At 50.2% G+C, this 14,369-nt stretch overlaps 1 protein-coding gene across 2 annotated transcripts in view; it reads right to left on the bottom strand.

Annotated features, from left to right (window-relative positions):
• The window catches only part of GRAMD1C (GRAM domain containing 1C), a 1,543,720-nt gene that overhangs the window by 489,896 nt on the left and 1,039,455 nt on the right, over positions 1-14,369 (bottom strand). The gene's annotated exons all lie outside the window — the stretch shown is intronic.

Genomic DNA, 14,369 nt, shown 5'->3' with positions numbered 1-14,369 from the left:
CCATAAAACAAACACGCACACATAAGATTACATCGAAGATGCATCATATGGTTAATATTATACAAATTACCACTTTGAAAAATCATGCCAACCATAGAAATCGGTATGAATGTGCTCAATTGAAAAAGTTACTTACCTTAGTTAATGATCTTTCTGGTGGATACTTTTTCTAACCACAGATTTCTTACCTTGTGAATATTCTCCCGCCGTCAGGCTGGATCCAGAAACTTTAAAGCAGTTCTCTTGCACACCTCTAGGTGGCCCTGTGTGTGTCTGTGCCAGAATCGTTGTGCTCTGGAAGTGATGAGTGGAGCATCATATAAGCACCACACACACACCTGCTGATGTCAGTTGATTTCTAGGCTGTTCACGTCCTAAGGACGCAGACAGAGTCCCGTAGCAGACTGGCATGACCAGTATACAGACCCCTAAAACTGGGACCACTTTAGATTTAAAATAAAAAGAGCCCAGGTAACAGAACAGAATCTGTGGTTAGATCGAGTATCCTCCAGAAAGAGCATTACCGAAGGTAAGTAACTTGTTCTTTGGATGGATACTTTTAACTGTAGATTCCTCACCTTGATATTAGACACCATAGCAGAACCTCCCCTCCCCAGGTGGTGGTTCTGTGACATTATAGCAGAACCTCCCAAGGTGGTGGTTCTGTGAACTGTTTCATATCAAATTCTCCTCTCAAGGGACCTGACTGTTGAGGCAGTAGTGCTTCGTGAACGTGTGTAGCAACACTAAAATAGCTGAATGACAAATGTCCAGGACAGGCACTCTGAATGCTAAAACAGTGGTAGCAGCTTAGGCCCTGGTGGAGAGAGCCCACTAGGCTTTTGGAGCTGCATCTTCACCAGGGTGAATACGCACATCCCGTTTGTCTCAACCTACAGCCCCTAAAGTCAACAAAATCATTAAAAGGAACGTGAATGGGCGTGGCCAAGATGGCGACCTGGTAGGCAGCAGATCCCGCAGGCTCCCGGCGGCGAACCCTCCTTGCGGGCCAAAAATTCCATAAATTTCCCCCACAAAGCATCGCTGGTGGTGGGGGAGCGGAGTGAAAGTGAGGAGCAGGTGTTGAGAGCAATCCGGAGGCTCATGTGCCATCGAGAGAGCCGTTCGGGTCCAGACCCGCTGGCAGGGTCATAGCGCCCTAACGTCTGGGGCACAGTAGCGAGCGCGCCAACGTTTGGTGGCCGTGCCCCTGTGATTCCGGGGTCCCGCATATTCACCGGCAGCCCTCCGTTTCCCCACCACCTGCCCAATGGCGATAGCGGAGCCTGGACTGGGAGCCGCGCAACCAGAAACAGCCCAGCAACTGGAGCAAAGCAGGAGAGCCGATGCGTGCGCGGAAGCGCGAAAATCGTGGCCGGGGCTCCGGGGCCTTGCCCGGTGTGGGCGGGCCATGTCTCTCCCGGCGCTCTGCAACAAGATCCAGCCCTCTCCTCCAGAGGCTCCCGACTGGCACCTGTCATCAGCGGCACAAGTGAGACACGTCAGCAATCCACAGAGGTGAGGGGGCAGCGGCGCGGAGAAGGCCAGGCCTCGAGGTGGATATTGGCGCCATTTTGTCACTGTGGGGGACGCACGCGGTGGCCAGTTGAGGTGCAGGTGGTCCACTGGTCACAATCAATAGAAGAGTACCCCCAATGGCGGAGGAGGTGGCAGGGGGGATTTTCATCAGGCCTCCTGGTCATCTTCACAAGGACTATTGGGGAGACGCTTTATCCAAGTGCCCTCTAGGTGCCTCGCTTGTGTCCCAATTGCTTGGAGGGGCTAGCCGCGCTACAGCACTGGCTGTCTGGTGATAACAGTGGAGCGGGCCCTCAGAGTCCTTTCCTAAGGAGTGCCCAGACCTACACTCCCCCTCAGTCTATAGGTCTTCCAGCAGCGGACCAGGAGGTGACTACCAGGCCACCAGGAGCCGGAGGCTAGCATTGGGGCACCAGCACACGCGTGGGCCGCAAGGTTGGAACCACGCAGGGAGACATCGTGACAGCAACGGGGCGGACCGGTTCGAGACGAAGGGGGGCAGGCGGTGGCCCCTTGATCTCCTGTCCTGGACTGTTCCCTGACCACAGGGAAGGAGCGTAACCTATCACCGGCCCCACGCAACTCCTGAGGGTTCAAGTCGGGGAGCGCCATCTTTGAAGCCTAGCGCGACAGGGGACCCTCTTATCCAGCGGCGTCGAACCACACCAGAGACCCGCGGGGACGGAGAGGTACCCATCACTATGTCTTTTCTGGAATCCCTGTATAACTCCCTGAGGGAAGACTTCCATAAGCTGAAACAGGAATTGGCTGGGTAGGTCCGGGAGATAAGGTGAAAGGTGGATGGCTTGGGTGAGCGTGTGGTGGCCATAGAAGATTTGGACCAGACCAGGAGCGAGGAAATCGAACAACTCCAACTCCTTCGCCTCCGGGCCCAGCAAGCGGACACAGAAGATCTTGAGAACAGATCCCGACGCAATAACATCCGGAACCGATGCGCACCATCTAAGGAAGAAGGAACGAACATCACTGAGTACCTGCAGGACCTATTTCGGGAGATCTTGGGGGAGCCCACAGATTTCGACATCCGCACTGACACAGCTCACAGAGTAGGATAGGCGCGATGCGCACCTGCTCCCCCTCCCCCCCTTCCAGCCCAAATATACTGGCCTTTCTACCAGACTTTCCACTGAAGGAGAGAATCCTGCGCGAAGCACGCCAGAAACAACCTCTCCAATAAAAGGGTCACCCGGTAGCACTATATCAGGACTTATCGGCCATCACACTTCAGAAGAGGAAAGCCTTGAAAGGCGCCACATAAGCACTGCGCGACAAAGAGATCCTGTACTCTTGGGGACACCCCTTCCGTCTGATCTTCAAGTGGAATGGTACCAGTATCAGTGAGATCCCTCTATGACACCTTCGCCCTGCTGGGACTTGAACATGACGAGAGGCCTGCCTCACCAGGGCCCTCCCAGCAATCCTCACGGGGAGAGTGACAGAGAGTAGGGCGCAAACGGTCGCCTACAACGGAACTGAAACCAGACCCAGCCAATATAGCACAAGAATGGACCCTGGCCATCCAGGAGGTGTCCAGAGACACGTCACCAACAGATTGCTCTATTTGAGCGATGGGGGTTCATTGGCACTGCGACAACGATGGTCTGGGGGAGAGGAGCGTGGGCGGGGACCCGGGGTGATTGCGGTGGCTGATCGCTCAATCAGGTAACTTCACCACAAGCCTGCGATTCTGGTTTCCAGGCATGGGACTATGACAAACTGTTTGGGTCTTCTTCTTGGGGTTAGGGTGGGGGGTTGGGAAGGAGAGTTTGGTAACGCAGGATTCAGTGGCGACTAAAAGAGAGCTCACAACCTTTCCGTCACCGCTCAAGCCTCTGTTCGTTAACCCTGATTTTGCCCCAGGGGTGGACGAGCACACGTTTCCACAGTGGCGCAGGTCCATTTGCAGGTCAGCGGGCCATCTCTTTGACTCAAGAGGGATTTATACCGTTCACCGCACTGTCGCAACTCTATGATATCACTGCCCCACACGTTTCCAATACTTTGAAATCCGTCACTGGTTATCACATCCTGAAGTCACCCCCCTAGTAGCCAGGTAACTGATGACTTTCGAAAAATGGCTCATAACCAAAGACTCAGATCGCAAATTAATCACTGACCTCTATAAGATGATTCCCCCGCCTCTCGAGACTCACCGCTCCGCAGTCCAGCGACGCTGGGAGGCGGAACTGGGGCGACAGCTCACGACCCCGGAATGGCACTCTATATACTACAGGGCCCACCACACAGCCAGGAACACAGCAGGCAAAGAGAAGGCAGTGAAACTAGCGACTTACTGGTATCTGTGCCCGGTCAGGTTGCACAAAGGCAACCCGTCGCGGAGTCAGACTTGTTGGAGAGGGTGTGGGGAGGAAGGCACTTTGACACATCTTCTCTGAAGCTGCAGGGAAGTCACGGCCTACTGGACGTCAGTCCTCAATGACATAGACGCTCATTTTGCTTGAAAAAAAGGTGAGAAAATTGCGACACCATCTGTTGCACTGCTGAATTCAGAAAAAGATCATCCACACTTTAACCAATTATCAGCGTAACCAAAGTAATCCATAGTAATCCAACATTTCTTAAGTGTCCAGTAATCCAAGTTTTCCATAATTATAAAATCGCTGTGGAGACAGTTAAGTTGAACTGGAATGCTTTATTCCTCATTTTCAAATGTCATATGCTGTTTATCCAAACTTGAACATAGACACGTGTTGCCAACGGTCCTTTGACCCAGTACAATAAATAAACCCAATGCATTGCAAACGATGTGCATTCTTCGTCAGGGGTACTGTAATGAAACAGAAAGAACTATTTGAATGACTGCTCTAAAACAAAACGTGCTAAATAGTAAAGAATAATACATTTTTATCCATAACCCCCACCTATTATTCTTTATTATTTAGCACGGGGGAGGAGAATAGGTCTCAGGAAGGATCAATTGAGGACTGATTAGGGCCACGTGTGCAAGCAAGTTTGCTATATAAGATACGACGGGATAAAGAGAAGGTGATTCTTGCTCGAAAACGACGGCTAACAGATACAAGTTAAACTGTTAGCTACGGCCTGTGAAGGTAAATGAACACTGATTGTTTATTTTGGGTGTCACAGATGAAGAATGACTTCCTGAGCCATTTTCACTTGTTAGGCCGAGGACCTAAAGGCTGCGCTTGCGCAGTCTGGGGTCGGAGAATTAATGTCCCTTAGTAGCGCTTTGGAACCCGCCTCCCTGCCCTGTCTCTCCTCCATTGGCTGGCTTCCTAAACGGAGGCCAGCCATTGGAGGAGAGATGCGTCACTCCGATTTAGCCCCGTCTTTTTCGGATTCGGGGGCAAAGGTTTTGCTGTTCTTTAGCTCGTGACGTCGTCCGTCACTCAGGAAAGCAAAACACGGCCCGAATCCAAAATTTTCAGAAGCTTTGTGGCCGCCATTTTGGTTCCCCTGTTGAGGAGTCCGCATCTCTGCTTTCCTTTCCTCCCCAGTCAGTTGGAGCTCCTGTGCAGTTCGGGGTCATATTTCCGCACCCCTGGCTCACGACGGTCCCCCGCGATCCCCCTTCCAAGTTCCCTTCTGCCCTAAGGTGATCGGGAGCCTGCACGCCCTGTCCCCGTCTCTGCACAAGCACAGCCGAGCTGGCACAGCCTGTGTGTGAGGACGGCTGGCTGTGCAGCAGGAAATCGCCTTCATTTCCCACACTCGCCTTCACATGACATGAAACCGGGATCTCGGAGCTTTGGCTTGAGTGTGCCTTCTCTCCCTAGAGCATGCACGGCGAGTAGCACTAGCCTGCAGCGCCGCCATTTCAGCGTGTTACCAGGAAACAACAGGCTGCTCCTGTCTAAACCAGCTAGAGGACGGGGGTCGGGGGAGAGGGGTCCCCAGGTGCAGCAGCCAGGATGTCCGATCTCCTTCCTTGCTCCCCCACCAGATCGGGAGCCTACACGCCCTGTCCCCGACTCTGCACAAGCACAGCCGAGCTGGCATGGCCTGTGTGTGAGGACGGCTGGCTGTGCAGCAGGAAATCGCCTTCATTTTCTACACCCCACCGTCGCCCACACAGGACATGAAACCGGGATCTCGGAGCTTTGGGGGAGTCGCTGTCATTGCTTTTCTATTTTCCTCTTTTTTTTCTGCACATGGCATACTGTTTGCTCGGTGGAAGGTGATCGACGTTTTTAAAAATTGTCTCAAACTATCCCATGCATTGTCTCCCTTCTCGAATGCCGTTCCCCAATGTCCACAAATTCCCTAGTAAAATAGCTTATTGTGGTAGGTACCGCTGTCTATAATCTTCCGACCACTATTTGGGCAGCCTTTGATGACATAACGTGTATGTGTAAAGCGCACGCTCACTCAGGAAACGACAGGCTGCACCTGTCTGAGCCAGCTGGAGGACGGGGGTTGGGAGAGAGGCGTTCCCGGGTGCAGCAGCCAGGATGTCCGATCTCCTTCCTTGCTCCCCCACCGCGTCATATCATGCACGTTTAGGGTGTAGTTTAAGATGCCCAGAGGCTATTCTTTGGGTTACCAGTTATACGAATTGTTACTGGATGCCTGTTCCTATACCCGAGCAACCGTCATCTGCTACCTTAGGCTAATCCGTTGTCTAGTTGGTTGACTACAACTCCCAGGATGCAGCAGGCCGACAAATGATGCCGGGGGCTGGGATCTTGGTGTTTCGAGTGGCATTTCTTCTTTGAAACGAACAGACCCTGGCTCCCAAGGAAGTGGTTTGTGCGTTCAAAGGGCAGGCACAGAATTGCCTTCTTTACAAATATCTTGGTTTTCTCTACACTGTTTGATACCTCACTTAAGACGTTTCCAAAACGTTGTAAATGTCAGCTGTTACTTGTACCCAAATAAGTGATACTTAATTTAAAGAACTAAGAGTGGCGAAAGGGCGAGTTTCCCTTGTAGACTGTATTCAGAATTGACAAACTTGTATTTTTTTGGGGGGTGTGGGGGGAGAGCAGTGTATTAAATACAACATAAGTGGGAAAGTTGTCTTTGTGTGTGTATGTATGTATGTATGCTTCTTCTTTTGGTAGGGCCGGCTTATTTACCGGTCTTTACAATTGTTTCCGTGATTTCTGGAGATGCTACCCACAGTGCAGGGCTGCTGCATCCAGACTGCCCTGGTACTCTGCAGCATGCAGCACCCCGTGATTCGTCCATGTGATATCATCAAGCGCTGTGTGTGTTTGGCTATCACTCAGGAACTTTAGGTGCTGGAAGATCATTGGCCTAGTTGGTGAATCATACCATTTGCAGCTTCCGGTTTTAATGCCCAGAATCGGGCAAATATTCTACTTTCGATCCCGAGCAACTTCTCGCCCCTCCAGATACATTCCCCCGAAATCTGGTCCACCCAGGATGACGCCATTAAAGACTCCGAATGTGGGTAATACAGTTTAGTTTCATGTTAATTTTCACTTCCAACGGCTTGAGCTACTGGCTGAGTTCAGCTTGTTCACTTTACTGAATTGTGTGGTCCTGGGCAAACGCCATATGACTGACTACATCAGTCCGACCCCCTCCTTCTTCCCAAACCAGCAGCCCTTGGGACAGTGGACAAGGCGTCCAGGATTTGTCGGCGCAGTCTCAGTTTGTCACCAGTTGTCCTGGCAGATTTCTGCTAATTTAGTACGTTCTGGGTTTCAGAGGGGTAAAATAAAACGGTGGATACACTTTTTTATGAGTTACAAGGCAGTACTTTGTGTTGGCTATTATTAATAAGCAGTTTTAGCAGGCATGATACTGGGTTTAAAAATGTTTCATTTAATTTATTCACTGGGTACCACATTCTCTGTTTCTATATTGATGAGCTCTGTCATTTAAGTCTTTCTGTGCTCTTTGGGTGATGTTAAATAACAGTCTTTCTATTTTTGTGAATTGTCTTTTTTCAAAATCAAGTCACCCTAGCCTGGAGCACCAAATGCTATAGTTTATAAAAAATAAAAAAATAAAAATTATCTATTTATGGTAGGAAGAGCAATGTTATTAATGGCATGTTTGAATTAATCTCAGCCACTGGCAATCACTCTGGCCGCATTCCAATCTATTATTTTTAGCCCACCAGTTCACCTTTGTTTGGACCCAGCAATATGCAAATCTTTCTTGACCAATGGAACAGTCCAGCTCGAACTGCCACGCTGGGTCTAAACTGAGGTGGCATGGTGTGCAAAAAAATGATGGTTTGGAATGTGGCCCAAGTGATTATCAGAGGCTTAGATTAATTCACATTCCCTCCATCACTCTTTGTGTATTTGAGTGTCTAGGTGGGATGGGTGTGCCCCGATGTGGGTACCCTACATTCTGTGCCAATGGAACCAAACTATGCCTGGCTGAGCCCAATTGGGGCAAAGCCGGTCCTGGTTTGCTTGAGGACCTGGCATGGCAGTTCGGGCGGCTCCTATTGGAGCAGGGTCAAAACTGATTTGCATATGACTGGCTCCAAATGGAGGTGGCATGGTATGTAACATAACGATTTGAATTGAATTTGAATTTTAAAATATTTATTAAGCGCACTTATACCGGGACGGTTTCATGGCGCTAGACGGCGGTGAACCAGTAGAGGCAGAGAGGGAAGCTAGACTGCTGGGGATCTGGAAAACAGGAAGGTCTTGAGGTGTTTACGGAATTCCAGATAGGAGGTTGAAGCTCTGAGGGCAAGAGGAAGCGAGTTCCAAAAAGATGGAGCTAGAACCGCAAATCTCGCCCCCCCGGACTTCTGCTTCCTGAAGCGGGGGACTGACAAGAGAGCCTGGTGAGAGGAGCGGAGCTCTCTGGCCGGAAGATAAGATGAAATAGCTTCACAAAGGAAAGCGGGAGCAGTCCCTGACCTAGCCTGATAAGTGATGCAGCCCAACTTGAAAAGAGCCCTCCCCTTCACCGGTAACCAGTGCAGAGACTGCAACAGAGGGGTGGCATAGTGAAATTTGGGGAGACCATAAATCAGGCGGGCAGCCTGATTTTGTATCAGTTGAAGCCGGCGGATCAGGTAGTCTGGGGCGCCATTATAGACCACATTCCCATAGTCAAGGCGTGATAGCACCATGGCCATGAGAATGAGCTTAAGGGCGGGAGCAGAAAAAAAACGGGAAACCTTACGAATGGTGCGGAGGGAAAAGAAACAGGAAGACACCACTGAGTTAACCTGCGTGTGAAGGGAAAGCTGGGAGTTGATAAAGATGCCCAGGGTTTTGACCTTAGGAACCGGGAGGGGAGGGGGACCAAGTGAGTGGGACCAGAAGGAAGGGGACCAAGGACTGCAACCACCCCCAGTCAAAACAAGTTCGGTTTTGTCGGGGTTCAGTTTGAGGTGGTTGCAGTTCATCCAATCTTGGATGAAAAGCATCACCTTCTGGAAATTCTGGGCAGAGGTGGGGGAGTGGGAGAGGTTGAAGATAAGTTGGAGGTCGTCGGCGTAATTGAACACCGAGACCTCCATCTGCTGTAAAGAAAAAATGAGGGGTGAGATGTATAAATTAAATAACAGGGGAGACAAGGAGGAGCCCTGGGGAACGCCGCAAGTCACTCTCCGAGGAGGGGCAGCAAAGTCGGCCAGGTGGACGGCCTGCTCCCTGTCCGTTAAAAAGGACCGGAGCCAGGCATGGGCCATACCACCAATGCCCGCCGCCTCGACACGGGTCAACAGAATGTCATGATCCACCGTGTCGAACGCGGCGGACAGGTCTAACAGGACCAGGGCCTGGGGGAGGCAGATGTCAATGCCCTCCCTCAGTTTGTCCATCACCGAAACTACCACCTTCTCGGTTGAGGCCCGCCTGACGAGAGGAAAGGCGGCCAGTGGACTCCACAAAGGAGCTCAGAGTCCCGGTAACATGAGCCTCTGAGACCTTCGCCAGGTAAGGGAGAAGGGAAATGGGACGGTAGTTAGCCGGCAGGGATGGATCGGCGCCTGCCTTTTTCAGGATCGGAATAATAACTGCTGATTTGTGGGCGTTCTGGACAATGCCAGTTTTGAGGGAATGATTGATTAATGTGAGTGGAGGGGAGTAGCAGCTAGAAAAGATCTCTTTCAGGGCAAATGCCGGGCCGATGTCCTGAGGTGAACTCGATTTTACCCGGGCCAGTAAGGGGAGGAGGGTTTCTCGTGTCAAGGGGGGAAGCTGAGTGAGGAGTGGAGCAGAGGGGAGCGGGTGAACAGTGGTCGATGTCGGGAGTGAAGGAGGAATGTTGGCCTTAATGAGAGCTACCTTCTCAATAAAAAAGGAGTTAAGGGAGTTACAGAGTGATTGAGGTGGGGGGATTTTAGAAATCAACCTGTCAGAAGCAGCGAGCTCGTGTACTGTAGCGAATATTTCCTTGGATTGATTTTCCGCTGCCAGGATTCTACCAGAGAATAATCCGTTTTTGCAGTGGATTGCAGTGCGACCTGAGTGATTACTAATGGTTGAGACTAGTTCAAGCATTCAATCCTTTACTGTTTTATACACTAAAGGTGTTTACATTTGGTCGATAAAATCTCAAACAATGACTCTTAGTGTTTTTTTTATTAGACTTACTTTCATTGAGAAGCAGCCTTCACTCCAGTAGACCAAACGTGTCATGACTTACGGGTGTACGAAGTTGGGGCACTTTTTGGAGCACAAATGCTCAAATGGGGGAGGAGGGCGGGAACCCTGGTGGGTCTGGCGCTGGAGAGCAGAGTGAGTGGATGTGCAAAGCATCTGTGGTCTCTGGCATGGGCTGCCTTCCAGACATGGATAAACATAGAACTGCTTCCCCTCCCCCCCCGTGAATGACAAAGAATAGAATGAGACAGTTCCTCCCTCTTCGGATCTTTTTATTTATTCAAGAAATAGTGTTACCCTGCTCGGACACTCTTAGCCACTGGTAACATGCACTGACAAAGCCAATTGGCCTACCTTTGTGGTAAAAGGAATGTATTTGTGATTAGCAGCAACACCGCTTTCTTTTCCCAAGACTCTGTAAAGATGCTATTGTAGGACAGGGATTTTTTTCGAGGAGCTCACAGTATATAGTGTTTATAAAAAAATAAAAATACATTTTTTTTTTAAGTCCTGGCACAGTAAGATGGTCCAATAATATACTGAGTGTTTGGAGGGTCCAAGGGGAATTAATTTATAGACCCAGTAGGTACCTAGTCCCCCAACTTATATAGCGAAACAACAAAGGAGGTACCTGCAGTCTGTGTTGGAATAAGGACCCAAGTGGTGTCCAAAAAGAGATTTGCAAGCAGACCACACTGTTGATCTTACATGGAGACAATATTATGTCATCTCAGAAAGAAGATAAAAGAGGAGAAGATACAAAATCTCTGAGATTAGAAAAAAGTACCCATCAGCCCACTCAAAAGCGGAGTATCGTCATCTGGGTAGTGGGAAACAAGGTGTCCTCTAGGCTCCTCCTCAGCCGAAGTCTAAGGTTGCCTGATCATGGACCCTTGAGATCGAAACATCCAGCCCACAGAAGACAGGATGTGAGCAGATAGGCCAGAAAGAAAGAAAGTTGCAGTGCAGAAAATAAAGGAAAAGTGCTCCTGATATTTAAAAATGCCTAATTTGATGACATAAGGTAACTGAAGAAAGCCTGTTAAAGGCTGAAACATGTCGACCTAGTAACACTCTAGATAGCTAACCATTTTTTCCATGCTATCAGCATACTGCTTTTAATCATGCCAATTTGATGGTCAAACCCAATAAAGTTACCTTATGTCATCAAATTAGGCATTTTTAAATGGGTCCTTATTCCAACACAGACTGCAGGTACCTCCTTTGTTGTTTCACAGTAAGATGGTCGCCTTGGTCTGCGACTTCACGCTGCACCATACGGACACAGGGTTACGCGTCACTTTCACACTTCTCACAAGTGCACCGAATGCTGTGCACTGCCCGCTTGTGGATGTAGTGCCCTTCCCACAGCCCCATGGGCACGGGCCCAGCGGGCCAGGGCCATGCCTCGCGTCGCATCTGCATCAGATTTAGTGTGGGTAAAAGGGGCTGCCGGGTGGCGCTGAAATGTGAAGCCCTTGATGTGGAGCATGCACACCGCCCAGACAGTGTGGGCTTCTTGGCACTGAAAGGACAGACACGGCACATGCGCAGCTCACCGCCTGGCTCAGTATGGATGTGAGCGTAGGCGCCGGTGCCAAGGTAAAGGCAGTTCTGCGGCACACATACAAACAACTTTTGAGTACACAGTAAACATTTTACCCACGAGCACACGTGTTGCACATGTAAGACACATAGGAGCAATTAAACATCCTTGCATACATGCGCTGGATGTTTCCTCCCATCGTCTGCTAGACAAATAGCAGCGCCAGATTCTCACACCAACCACGCAAGAAGCAGCGCGAGAGAGGTGCAAGCTTCCCTTGCACACGTACAACATGAAGTGCAGCAGTGCAAGCTTCTACCACCTTGAAGAGACACAGCATACAAGGTGCAGGCTTCTCTTGCACAGAGCACACGTGCAGGGTGGACAGCAGCAGCGTAAGCTTCACTCACTTGCAAGAGGCACAGCATGAGAGGTGCAAGCTTCTGTTACATGGAGCACGTGTACAGCACGGACTGTAGAAGTGTAAGCTTCACTCACTTGCAACAGCACAGTGTGGGATGGTGAGAGCACAGCATGAGATGTGGGGGCTTCACACACACACGTGCAACTTGAAGTGTAGTAGTGCATGCTTCTATCACCTGCAAGAGGCAGACGTCGGTTCAGCAAGCACATGAGCTGTAACAGTGCAAGCTTCCATCACTTGCAGGAGCACAGCATAGGATCGAGCGAGCATATCATAGGCTGTGGAGAGCACAACATAGGTTGAGGTAAGCAAAACCTAGTATGTGGAGGCTTCTCTCACACGTACAGCATGAAGTGCAGCAGTGCTTCCACAGCACCATCCTTCTACAGCACCACCGCGCCATCCTTCTACAGCACCACCCCGGCATCCTTCTACAGCACCACCGTGCCATCCTTCTACAGCACCACCGCACCATCTTTCTACAGCACCTCTGCGCCATCCTTCTACAGCACCACTGCGCCATCTTTCCACAGCACCACTCCCCCATGCTTCCACAGCACCACTCCCCCATAATTCCACAGCCCTACCACTGCATGCTTCCATAGCACCACCACTCTTTCCTTCCACAGCACCATCCTTCCACAGCACCACCTCTCCATCCTTCCACAGCCCCACCACTCCATCCTTCCACAGCACCACCGCGCCATCCTTCCACAGCACCACCGCGCCATCCTTCCACAGCACCACCGTGCCATCCTTTCAGAGCACCACCGCACCATCCTTTCACAGCACCACCACGCCATCCTTCCACAGCACCACTGCGCCATCCTACCACAGTCTATGTGTGTGGCTCTGTGTGTGTGAGTGGCTGTGTGTGTGTGTGTGTGCGTGCGTGGGGCTCTGAGTGTGTGTGTGTGTGTGTGTGGGGCTCTGAGTGTGTGTGTGTGTGTGTGGGGCTCTGTGTGTGCGGGTGGGGCTCTGTGTGTGCGGGTGGGGCTCTGTGCGGGTGGGGCTCTGTGTGTGTGGGTGGGGCTCTGTGTGTGGGTGGGGCTCTGTGTGTGGGTGGGGCTCTCTGTGTGTGGGTGGGGCTCTGTGTGTGGGTGGGGCTCTGTGTGTGGGTGGGCTCTGTGTGTGTGGGGGGCTCTGTGTGTGTGTGTGGGGCTCTGTGTGTGTGTGTGGGGCTCTGTGTGTGTGTGTGGGGCTCTGTGTGTGTGTGTGGGGCTCTGTGTGTGTGTGGGGGGCTCTGTGTGTGTGTGTGGAGCTCTGTGTGTGTGTGGGGGGCTCTGTGTGTGTGTGTGGGTTTCTGTGTGTGTGGCTCTGTGCCCACAAATAATCTCTACTGCTCTCTAATGCTCACCTATTGCAATTGTAAATGACAATACCATTTATTTATGTTTAAAAAAAAAAAATCATGAGCAATGCCAATATCTCTACATTTAATAATGCCGAGACCATTGCATTGTAAATGCTTGTTTTTACTTTTGCTAGTATGAGACCAGCAGGAAAGGAAGGTTTACGAGGGTTGGGCTGGAGGGGGGTTTATGGATAAAAATGTATTATTCTTTACTATTTAGCACGTTTTGTTTTAGAGCAGTCATTCAAATAGTTCTTTCTGTTTCATTACAGTACCCCTGACGAAGAATGCACATCGTTTGCAATGCATTGGGTTTATTTATTGTACTGGGTCAAAGGACCGTTGGCAACACGTGTCTATGTTCAAGTTTGGATAAACAGCATATGACATTTGAAAATGAGGAATAAAGCATTCCAGTTCAACTTAACTGTCTCCACAGTGATTTTATAATTATGGAAAACTTGGATTACTGGACACTTAAGAAATGTTGGATTACTATGGATTACTTTGGTTACGCTGATAATTGGTTAAAATGTGGATAACCTTTTTCTGAATTCAGCAGTGCAACAGATGGTGTTGCAATTTTTGCACCTTTTTTTCAAGCATCTTTCGATATGTTGTGGTTGGACGACCACAGCTCTGTCATGCACGCACTTATTTGGCAGCCTAAGCAAAAACGAAACATGTATAAAGGGAAGGAGTGCATTCGCTACTATGTCTCTTAGACGCTCATTTTGACACTGAAATTCCATGATTCCCCACATATACACTACTGGGGCTCCCGAACACGCTTACATTCCCACTGAAATCCCCTAGAGGACGGCAGATCGGCCTAGCAATGCAGGCGACTTCTCGGCATATCTTATCTCTCTGGGGCACAGCATCATGGCCTACACACACTGGTTGGATACACACACTTTGGTACATGCTGGGTATGGAGCACATCCAAGC

The sequence above is a fragment of the Lissotriton vulgaris genome, chromosome 8, assembly GCF_964263255.1.
Source record: "Lissotriton vulgaris chromosome 8, aLisVul1.2, whole genome shotgun sequence".
NCBI classification, from domain to species: domain Eukaryota; kingdom Metazoa; phylum Chordata; class Amphibia; order Caudata; family Salamandridae; genus Lissotriton; species Lissotriton vulgaris.
Note: the sequence above shows the minus strand (reverse complement) of the source record. Positions and strands in the feature narration are given on the sequence as shown.